This window comes from Berghia stephanieae, chromosome 2 (genome assembly GCF_034508935.2).
Source record: "Berghia stephanieae isolate SIO BIC M18660-M18661 chromosome 2, UCSD_Bste_1.3, whole genome shotgun sequence".
NCBI lineage: Eukaryota > Metazoa > Mollusca > Gastropoda > Nudibranchia > Aeolidiidae > Berghia > Berghia stephanieae.
In genome coordinates this window covers 12,272,606-12,285,105 of record NC_088361.1, presented here as the reverse complement: position 1 = coordinate 12,285,105, position 12,500 = coordinate 12,272,606, and the positions used below count along the sequence as shown (strand labels likewise).

At 37.0% G+C, this 12,500-nt stretch overlaps 1 protein-coding gene across 3 annotated transcripts in view; it reads left to right on the top strand.

The window, feature by feature from the left end:
- Window positions 1-12,500, top strand: part of LOC144964328 (slit homolog 2 protein-like) — a 242,125-nt gene that overhangs the window by 9,978 nt on the left and 219,647 nt on the right. The gene's annotated exons all lie outside the window — the stretch shown is intronic.

The following is a 12,500-nucleotide window of genomic DNA, read 5'->3' as shown; positions in this document are numbered from 1 at the left end:
CTATATTATTATTTAGGACTTTGGGGCATTTGTTACTACTACTACTACTACTACTACTACTACTACTACTACTACTACTACTACTACTACTACTACTACTACTACTACTACTACTACTACTACTACTACTACTACTACTACTACTACGACTACTACTACAACGGCAAATTATTTATCTCTAAAGCTATTTAAAGTGAATGTTGTTTTTTGTTTTTTTCACTTTGAAACTACGATTTAACAAAAATTCAAGTAGGCAGCTCTACTCTACAATAGGGAAAAATATCGGGTCCCGATAGCTCAGTTGGTAGAGCACTCGCTTCACACGCAAAGGGACCGAGATCTATTTCTATCCCGGGTGCAATCGAGAGGGGTTTTTTTTTCTAATTCCCCCCTGTCTACCCAGTAGTGAATTGGTACCTGAGTCTGTTAGAAAACATGGTTCCTTATCCGCTGCGGAAAGAAGAATCAATTTTAGTCCTACATATGTGACCCATCGTCTCAAAACGGTATTATGTCGGAACGAACCAAATGCTTAAAAGCGGAATTAAATGTTAAAATGGTCAAAAATATATTTTGTTGGCATTAGCACCCTAAATAAGGTATCCATTCTCCTCAATAAATCATACAAACTTAACACAAGTCTGATATTTCTGGCTATAAATTCAATTTTCAACATCTTAACCACCCCGACTTAATACCGTTTTGAGGCGAAGGGTCACATAATATTATGTCGTGAAAAATATGAATTTTTGAATATAGACGTCTCGTAAAAGTACCGTCAGAAAGTGTTGTTTTTTTTTTAATGTTATCTATCTAATCCACTACACAATTTTGTACTACTGAATTAAATGCCCACGAAATCTTCTGTATATTTAATTTTGGAGATAACAAGTTATTAATCTCTCCTCGTATGGCAGTGATTGAAACCGACGTGCACTTATTCACAGGTCTGATAACTCAATATATTATGGACGCATTGTTGTAATGGAAGTCTCAATGAATGGCGTTGGGATGTCAGATCTGTATAATATTTGTTCACGTCGATTCCAACCCATGAAGCGATCTTGTTATCTTCTTTATTTATTTATTCATTCATTCATTTATTTATTTATTTATTCATTTATTTATTTATTTATTTATTTATTTATTTATTTATTTATTTATATTTATTTATTTATTTATTTATTTATTTATAAATTCATTTATTTATAAATTCATTTATTTATTTATTTACAACCTCATCTCCCCCCCCCCCCCCCAAAAAATAATTTTTAAAAAGCATACTAAACACTTTTGGCCCGAACCAACATAAACACTTTAGTAGGTTACACTAACCTCAAAAACCGAACGCATCTCACGATTTGGCGATGGTGTAGTTAGTTCTTAGACGACGGAATGGGTGCAAACCGGTACCTATTGGTTCAAACGCCGTCACACTTTTCCCACTTTATTTAGTCCAACAATTGTTATTAAAAAATTGAGCTTTTATATAGCGCAATATCCACTAAATGTGCTCAAAGCGCTTTTACAAGGGGTCCCTGGTCAACAGCAACATTTAACATGTAGGACGGGACATGCCGCCTGTTAGGCGATATTACAATTTTCGGACAAAGACAACGCTGTTAAAGGCCAGGTACTCATTTTACACCTGAGTACGGTGAGAGAATGTGAATAAAGAGCCTTTTCCAAGGACTCAACTATGCGCCGAGCGAGGCTCGAACTCAGGACCCTCCGATCCGAGAGCGAGTGTCATACCACTAGACCACATAGCCGCACAATCAATCCTATCAGCCGTTTCTTTATCACTGTATAGCATTGTTGGCACATATAAGGGGTTTCAAACATCACAGAGACTCGCTCGCTAAGGCCTCAATAAATCACCGGATTCCAGGTCATATTAAATCCCCCCCCCCCCTCCTCTCCCCACCAAACCAACCTTCCTCTCTGTTTCATCCTCACCTCACAAACAACCCCCCCCCCCCTTTCAACCCCGGGGGTGCGAGTCACGCATCATTCTCCTTTGTTGTTGTTGATTTTGTCGAACACAATATCCTAATGACATCACGTGATCATTGTTCTCGTCAGAATTATCATCTTCGTCGTCGTCGTTTTTTAATCACTTGTGGCAAGGGTGTGTCTCTACTTTCTGATGCTCTCTCTCTCTCTCTCTCTCTCTCTCTCTCTCTATTTATCTATCTATCTATCTCTTTCTCTCTATCTCTTTTTATCTCTCTCTCCCTCTCTCTCTCTCTCTCTCTCTCTGTCTTTCTCTCTGTCGTTCTCTCTCTCTCTCTCTTTCTCTCTCTCTCCTCCCTTTCTCTCTCTCTCTCTCTCCCTCTCCTCCCTATCTCTCCCTCTCACTCTTCCTCTTTCTCTCCTCTCTCTCTCTCTCTCTCTCTCTCTCTCTCTCTCTATCTATCTATCTATCTATCTCTCTCTTCCTATCTCTCTATGTCTATATATATATATATATATATATATATATATATATATATATATATATATATATATCCATCTGTCTATCTGTCTATCTCTGTGTCTTCCTCTCCCGTTCTTTGTTCTTTAGTTATCGTACGTTCTTGTACTCTTTGTCATATCTATCTATTTATTTATCTATCCATCCATCTATCTATCTTTCTATCTATTTATCTATCTATCCATTTATCCATGATTGATTTATTCACCAATGTATGCGTGTTTCTGTTCGTGCACCCCCCCCCCCCCCCCCCCCCCCCCCCCCCTGCAAAACCTTCGACACACAAACATACCCCATTGCTTTCCATTCATTTGAATTTGAGTTGTATTTGTCTCTTTTCTCCCTCTTCTACTTACTGCTTTTTGTCTCAACCATCCGATGATCTTCTCACCATTCTCATCTGTCTATATACCTATATAAATTGTGTCTATCTATCCATCTATCAGTCTATGTGCGTGTGCGTGCGCGCGAGCAATAATTGTTGGCTGTGCCAAAATCTTCGCCATCTGACCGACCTGGGTAATGACAGGACAATAAAAACACTTTATCTGCCATCAGCCATTACATTCCAACCTTAACTATCTTTAAGCCACATCACGAGCTGGAAGCCTGAGCTGAAGAAACGGAAGGCTGGAGGATTATATATATATATATATATATATATATATATATATATATATATATATATATATATGTAAGAGAGAGAGAGAGAGAGAGAGAGAGAGAGAGAGTGGAGAGAGAAAGAGAGAGAAAGAGAGAGAGAATTGTGAAGGGGGTTAATATGTAGAGAGAAAGAATAAAAGACACCAAATTTAAATAGAGAGAAGGGAGGGGGTGGGGAGGAGAGAGAGAGAGAGGGGGGGGGGAGGGAGGACCTTAGTACTTTCCTTCTACTCAGAAAGGAAAAGGAGGAGGAGGATGAGCAGGAGGAGGAAGAAGAAGAAGAAGAAGAAGAAGAAGAAGAAGAAGAAGAAGAAGAAGAAAAGAAGAAGAAGAAGAAGAAGAAGAAGAAGAAGAAAAGAAAAAGAAGAAGAAGAAATGAGGAGAAGGGGGAGGAGGTACAGGAGGAGGATGAGCAGGAGGAAGAGAAGAAGAAGAAGAGGAAGAAGAAGAAGAAGAAGAAGAAGAAGAAGAAGAAGAAGAAGAAGAAGAAGAAGAAGGATCTGCCTACCAGCGATAAGCGAGATCCAGTCTCGATACGATGTCGTTATCGATATTATACGGTATTGTGTTTTCTCAGTCTACATCACCAAGGAGAATTCAACAATCATCCCTTTGTTTGATCTGCGAACGGAAAATCATAATATTAGCTTTTACTCATTTTACATCATTTCATTTCATAAATCGAATCATTTGCCAGTTATATGCCGTAATCTGGGAAAACACGCGTATTTAAAACGTTGGCCAGAAAACTCGTCCCCCAAATATCGATTTATTGAAATGTCCCACATTTTGGCAAACACTCTCAAACCTTGGACCTCACGACATCTTCCTTCAGTCCCAGGTTTGATGGAAGTTTTTCACATTAGTAGGGTCGTATAAATCAATTGATGTTTGAAGGATAAGTCTTATGGCCAAACTGTTTAAATCCTGTTCGGTTTGTTATTTTGGCATTTATTGGGTTTTTTTGGGGTTTTTTTTTTTTTTTTTGGGGGGGGGGGGTTGGGTTTTTTTTTTTTGCTCTGTTTGTTTTGTTTTTGTTTTGTTTTGTTTGTTTGTTTATGTTTGTTTTATTTTGTTTTTGTTTTTTTGTTTTTTTTTTTGGGTTTTTTTTTTTGGGGGGGGGGGTGTTTGTTTTTTTTTGTTGGTTTTTTTTTTTTTTTTTTTTTTTTTTTTTGCTTTTGTTATTTGTTGTTTTTTCCAGAGTTCGGTTGTTCCATGGTTAAAGAGGGAATCGGAGGGCTCCGTGTTCTCCATCAATCCTTATCGTTGAAGGGACAGACTCGATATCTCCACTACTCTTTGTTTATATTTATTGTAACGCCAGTAGTCAGCTTGTATTTTTACGTCGTAATCGTAATCGTAATCGTGGTAAATAAATGATAAAGGGCAACACGAAGATTAGTAAATTACTAGATAAATAAAAAGAAATATTGAGAGATTTTAAACAACAATTTCTTTTCAAGTTTTGATCTTTGAGCTTCATATTTTGATATTGGAGTCTTGTCATTAACCAGTAGATTTTTGGCCAATCCCAACAAGGAATTTTTGACACACCTTCACACGTGCTCTGAAAATACATATATCTAAAAATTTGGCCAGAAAACTCATCCTTCATATATCTTCGATTTAAATGACACACATCTTGGTAAAAATTCCCAAACCTGGGACTTTGACCAAGATGAGGGTCATTTAAATCGATCGATATTTGAAGGACGAGTTTTCTGGCCAAATTTTAAAAAATTAATACGTGTTTTCCGGAGTACGACAGTTAATTGGTTTATTTTGATTTGATTTGCAATATCGTCATGAAAGTGATATGATTATATCGATATCGGATCGTCAATACGTAACTTTAGCATCGATTGAATATATCGATAAGAAGAACTTTTGAAAAATAAAACAAAATACACTTAAATTTAAAAAGTAAGAAACTGTAGCATTTTATTTCTCTTAATTTTACTTCACGGTCATTTGCAAGCTCTTGTGAATTTGTTAAGATCTTGAGAGAAAGAAGTGAAAAATAAATTATCATAAAAGAAACACAATGATCTTGATACGATTTTTAAAAATACTTGAGATTTTGTATCGATTTAGATTTTGCCACATTCATTTTATAAAAATCAATAATTGTGCATCTACGGTTTTGTATTGATCTTTTTCCAAATGACTCTTGACTTCCATGACCCTGATGTACTCTGTGTCCAAAATGTTCACGGCAAAATTCACCTGTTATTTAAAATAATTTGTTGGGACTTTTTGTTTGTTTGTTTGTTTGTTTGTTTGGGGTTTTTTGTTTTGTTTTGGTTGACGTTGTTGTTTGGGGTTTGTTTTTGTTTTGTTTTTTTGGGGGGGGGGGGGGTTTGTTTGTTTTTGTTTTTATCTTTGGTTTGTTTTTTGTTTGAATTTGTTTTGTTTTGGTTTGGTTTTTGTTTTTCTTTTGTTTTTGTTTGTGTTATTGTTTATTGTTTGTTGTTTTTTGGTTGTTTTTTTTTTGGGGGGGGGGGGTTGTTTGTTTACTTGCTTCTTTTGTTTGTTCATTTTGTTGTTGTTTTTTGTTTGTGTTTTCTCTTGTTTTTTGTTGGATTTTTTTTTGTTCTCATTTTACCGCGTTTGTAACAAATTCCCTTTCAATCACGCCAATACAGTTTCAACTTTCAACCACTGTGTTATGTCTCTTTTTATTATTTTTTCTTGCACCCACCAAATGTGCCTGTGATTTTGTTGTTATTCTAAATTGCAACTTTCACACAAGGCCCGTCATCAGCCTTTTATTCCTGGTGTCACGAAAGGTAAACACAAAATTGTCCAACCCATTCCATGTTTGCACAAACTACACACACAGCAGCTCTATCCGATCATTTTCTTTTCATTATTGTCCAAATTGAAAACACATTCAAAACTCCGTTGACAAGGGGCACAACTCGATTTAAAGAAAATAATATTCGCATTCCGCCCACCCTCAAATATGAGGAAATTATTTTTAATTTTTTTAGGGGGGAGGGGGGAGATATTAACGCTATTGATGCTATGCGTTTAGGTAAAAATACTCACAACATCCTACAGCCAGTTAAGACGTACCACAACACAAAACTATGTGCAACCTTGAACGTTTATAAATGGCTGATTGATATAATTTAGTAAAAACTAACAACTAAAATGGCTGTATAAAATCAATACCAAAGAGCGCAGTGGCGTCAGTATTGTTCCTTCCATTATGGTAATGCGTTTGTCACCGATATTCTTTCCCTTAGTTGTGTCCAACACTTCGAGCGCGAATTATTTATTATTCTCACATCATTTGGTTTATTCCTCCCACAACATTGTTTCCTCCATCCGTTGGTATACAGATGGATTCTTCAGGGATGTATGCTGTTAAGTTGTGTGAGGGAGGAATCCTCTTCTCTGTTCCGATGTTGGAGGAATAGAATACAAATTGTCACTCACATTATATGGCCGAGACGTTCGCTTCTGTGGGCTTATTCCACGTCCTCAGTCGGCGTATATATCTCTTCATTGAAGTTCAGATCTTTGTCCATATCTTCAATAAGGTTCATATCTTTGTCCACATATTCAATGAGGTTCACATCTTTGTCCACATCTTCAATGAGGTTCACATCTTTGTCCACATATTCAATGAGGTTCACATCTTTGTCCATATCTTCAATAAGGTTCACATCTTTGCCCACATCTTCATTGGCGTTCACATCTTTGTCCATATCTTCATTGACGTTCACATCTTTGTCCAGATCTCCAATGAGGTTCACATCTTTGTCCACATATTCAACGAGGTTCACATCTTTGTCCATATCTTCATTGACGTTCACATCTTTGTCCACATCTTCAATGAGGTTCACATCTTTGTCCACATCTTCAATGACGTTCACATCTTTGTCCCTATCTTCAATGAGGTTCACATCTTTGCCCACATCTTCATTGGCGTTCACATCTTTGCACACATCTTCATTGACGTTCACATCTTTGTCCACATCTTCAATGACGTTCACATCTTTGTCCACATCTTCATTGACGTTCACATCTTTGCCCACATCTTCAATGAGGTTCAGATCTTTGTCCATATCTTCATTGACGTTCACATCTTTGTCCACATCTTCATTGACAGTCACATCTTTGCCCACATCTTCAATGAGGTTCAGATCTTTGTCCATATCTTCATTGACGTTCACATCTTTGTCCACATCTTCATTGACGTTCACATCTTTGCCCACATCTTCATTGACGTTCACATCTTTGCCCATATCTTCATTGACGTTCACATCTTTGTCCACATCTTCAATGAGGTTCACATCTTTGTCCACATCTTCATTGGCGTTCACATATTTGTCCTCTTGAAAGATCAGGAATCTATTATTCTGACGCTGGACAATCTACTACAATAAATTTATTACTTATTTTGATCGGTTCGGGTAAACAACGCCCCCCCCCCCCCCAAATAAAATAGGGATTAGGTTGTTGATATATATATATATAATATATATTATATATATATATATATATATATATATATATATATATATAACGTTTATAGTCTAAAAACAATAGCGAATAGCTGAGTGACGTCAATTTCGTTCCTTCTATAACGTATTAATAATGATGCATTCAATCTTATAACTCGATAAGACCACAGTCTGTGACATTCATCTTTCTGCCGTACTCTTGAAAAACTCATATTTAGAAATTTGGCAGAGAACTTGTCCTTCAAATATCAATCGATTTAAATGACCCTCGTCTTAGCAAAAACTTTCAAACCTGGGACTTCGGGCGAAGTCCCAGGTTTGAAAGTTTTTGCTAAGACGAGGGTCATTTAAATCGATTGATATTTGAAGGACGAGTTTTCTGGCCAAATTTCTAAATATGGGTTTTTCAAGAAAACGGCAGCATTTTCTATTCGTCTTATCTGGAAAGGGGACGATGATAATTTACGATTTTACCAACACTTACCTGCCCTTGGATGTTGATAATATCACACAGATTACAATGTCAGATGGAATCTAGGATTTAACCAAGAATTAACTGCCTTACTCTGGGGGGGGGGGGGGGGGGGGGGGGGGGAAACATGTATTAAAAAAGTTGGCCTGAAAACTCGTCCTTCAAAAACATAGATTGATTTAAATAATAATCCTTATCTTGGCGAAAACTCTGAAACCTGGGACTTCGCGAAGTACGGCGGTTAAGTGGTCAAATCGTAGGTGTCATTCAGACGAGCCGATGGAGGAGCTGGAAGTTACGATGCCTTTGAACTTTGAATTAGAGAGTCTCAGCGAAGCCATCGTTAATATAATATTATAGCCTGACAGTATCCGTCGTGAACTTATAGCCTGACACTGACGAGAAAATGACGTCAAAAGACAAGTCTTTGGCCGCAAAAGAAAACAAATCGTGAGTTGTATTAAATAGGTCAACAAATGGAATCACTAGCTCTACTAACGAAAACTCTCTAGACGCTGCACAAACCTTTAAAAATGACGTCAAGCTGTAAGTTCTAGAGGGTTCTACTGACACTAGAACCCTCTAGTGCGTACAGCTTGACGTCATTTTTAAGGCTTGTGCAGCGTCTAGTCAGTTGTCGTTTCAAGGTTTGTTTTTTTTTTTTTTTTTTTTGTTTTTTTTTTGTTGTTTTTGTTGGGTTTTTTTGGTGTTCTTGATGAAGAAGAGTTTTGAGCCCGAAACTTTCCATGTTTGGCATATAGTTCTTTTTCTTTAAACTGTTATATTCATTTTCGATTATCACTTTTAAAGCCCACAGCTTTTAGCAGCTTAGCATCTCAACAACATTTTAACAACAATAATAATAGTTTTAATAATTCTATAATATAATATTGAACCAATAACGATTCAACAATAGATTTAATGCCTGGACAACCGCTGTTTCGGCCTTTGACCTTCGTCAGGAGACAACAGGCGAGTTGCTATGATTTAATGATACAATAATGATAGTAATAATAATGATAATAATAATAATAATAATAATAATAATAATAATATAATATAATGATAATAATAATAATAATAATAATAATAATAATAATAATAATAATAATAATAATAATAATAATAATATATGATAATAATAATAATAATAATAATAATAATAATAATAATAATAATAATAATATAATAATAACAATAATAATAATAATAATAATAATAATAATAATAATAATAATAATAATAATAATAATAGTAATAATAATAATACATGACATAACAATACCAATATATTGTCAGTATCTATAAGATATCATTACATGTGATACACACACACAGCCCTATCAACTAACGTAACCAGTTAATTGCCGTACTCTGTAAAAACACATATTTAAAATTTGGCCAGAAAACTCGTCCTTCGAATATCAATCGATTTAAATGACTCTCATCTCGACAAAAACTCTCAAACCTGGGACCCACAAGATATTCCTTAAAGTCCCAGTTTTGAAAGTTCTTGAACAAGATGAGAGTTTTTTAAATGGATCGATATATTATTTGAAGGACGAGTTTTCTGGCCAAATTTTTAAATTAAATAGTATGCGTCTTTCCAGCAGGCAGAGTAGGACAGTAAACTGACTTAATTGATTATCACCGATTATTATCCGACCTGCTATTCCATAGATTGATGCGATGACCTAGATAAACTTGTACCAGTGCCCTAGGCATGAAGAATGAAGAAGTATGGAAAAGAACACAGCAGAAACCAGTGGGAGGGGAAATAGGAAGAAGACGATGGGGTGGATTGGACACACGCTAAGTAAGAACGACTCCACTATAACAAAGAAAGTATTGGAATGGAACCCCCAGGGCAGAAGATCAAGGGGAAGGCTACGAGGAACATGGAGAAGAATTAAAGAAGCTGATATACAGAGAAGTGGTAAGACCTGGAATGAGATTAAAAAGATAGCTCGGGACAGAGAAGGATGGAAACTGTTTGTCTGTGGCCTTATATCCTGACTCAGGGTGAAAAAGGCAATGATGATGATGATGATGATGGAAAGTGTTTGTCTGTGGCCTATACCCTGACCCAGGGTGAAAAAGGCAATGATGATGATGATGATGATGGAAACTGTTTGTCTGTGGCCTATACCCTGACCCAGGGTGAAAAAGGCAATGATGATGATGATGATGAATGCCCTAGGCTAGATTGATACTATAGGCCTTTATCAGACCTACCTAGTACTACGAATAATTCGTAGAAATACGATGTATGTTTTCCCATATGTGACCCTTCGCTTCAAAACGGTATTAAGTCGGGATGGCTAAGATATTGAGAATCTAATCTATAGCCAGAAATATCAGACTTGTGTTGAGTTGGTATGTTTTGTTGAGGAGAATGGATACCATATTTTAGGGTGCTAATGCCAACAATTTATATTTTTGACCAGTTTAACATTTAATTTGGCTTTTAAGCATATGGTTCGTTCCGACATAATACCGTTTTGAGACGAAGGGTCACATATGACCACTCCTGTAAAGACTGATTGCCTAAATAAGCTCAGAAGACACCAGCAAAGCATCATCTTTCAACTAAGAACACAACACATACCGCTTAACAACCATTTAAGCAAAATTACAAAAGACACATCCCCTTCCTGCCCCTATGTCAACACCCCAATGAAACAGTAACACACCAATTTTCTTGAATGTCAACCTCTTGAAGACCTGAGATGCACATTCCTCCCACCAAATCCAAGCATCAGTAACGTAATACACTTTATAGTCACCTGGAACAACTACAAAAGACGTCTAACTTCTACGTCATGGCACAAGACCGAAGGGCTAGAGCTCAGGTGGTCGCTGGTTCGGAGAGTAAGTAAGTAAGTAAGTAAGTAAGTAGATATTCGAATTTTTGTCTCCAGCTACATAACTCCATTCGCTTCTTTGACTCAATAAATCTTATTGAAAAGGAAAATTTTGTTCCTCAGAAGATATATTCAAGACTTTGGAGCATTTTTGGATCATTCTGATTGCAAATTATTTATTTCTTTTAGCTATTTAAAGTGACATTTTTCTTCTTCTTTTTTTTCCCTTGAAACTACGATTTTTAAAATTTTCAAGTTGGCAGCCCGGGTCTATATGTTATTATTGTATATAATTTATAAAGACATGTACGGCTATGTGGTCTAGTGGTATGACACTCGCTTTCGGATCGGAAGGTCGTTGGTTCGAGCCTCGCGTTCGGCGCATAGTTGAGTCCTTGGAGAAGGCTCTTTACTCACATTCTCTCACCGTACTCAGGTGTACCTGGCCCGTTAACAGCGTTGTCTTTGTCCAAACAAAAATCAGTAATATCGCCTAACAGGCGTCATGTCCCGTTCTATATGTTACGTGTTGCTGTTGGCCAGGTGCCCCTTGTAAAGCGCTTTGAGAAAGTATTGGACTGGAACCCTCAGGGCAGAAGATCAAGGGGAAGGCCACGAGGAACATGGAGAAGAATTAAAGAAGCTGATATACAGAGAAGTGGTAAGACCTGGAATGAGATAAAAAAAAGTTGGCTCGGGATAGAGAAGGATGGAACCTGTTTGTCTGTGGCCTATACCCTGACCCAGGGTGAAAAAGGCAATGACGATGATGATGATGATGCCAGCCTAAATCCGACGTATTCTATATAGAGTATGCGGTAAATGACAAGGGGAGTTAATTTTGACGTTTTACACCGTTCAGTCCCTTGATTAACGTATAGATAGTTCGAAGATGACGTCATTCAGGTCTTTGTTATTGTTTTTTGCCATCCGCCTTTATGAGTAATGCTCACTGAACTGTATTAACCCGACTATAAACGTTCATGGATACAGACAGTTTTGTGTGTTGGTCCGTTATACTTCCGGATGGCAATGTTATGAGCTTCTTAGCCAAGCGCATACTATATGGATACACACAGTTTTGTGTGTTGGTCCGTTATACTTCTGGATGGCAATGTTATGAGCTTCTTAGCCAAGCGCATACTATCTATAGATTTCTTCAAAATGGCGACCAATGCAATCCTGACAATAGACCCTGTTTCGAGAAAGACGAACACAGGGGGCTGGTATAAACTCTAACTTAAGATTTAACTTGAGATTTTATATAGCGCAATATCCACTAAACGTGCTCAAAGCGCTTTACAATGGGTTCCTGGCTAACAGCAACACGTAACATGTAGAAAGAGAGATGACGCCTGTTAGGCGATATTGCATTTTTTTTTTTTCGACAGCGACGAGGCTGTTAACGGCCAGGTACTCGTTTTACACCTTAGTACGAAGAGAGAATGTGAGTAAAGAGCATTTTACAGGGACTCAACTATGCGCCAAGCGAGGCTCGAACCCAGAACCCTCCGATCCGAAAGCGTGTGTCATACCACAAGACTACATAG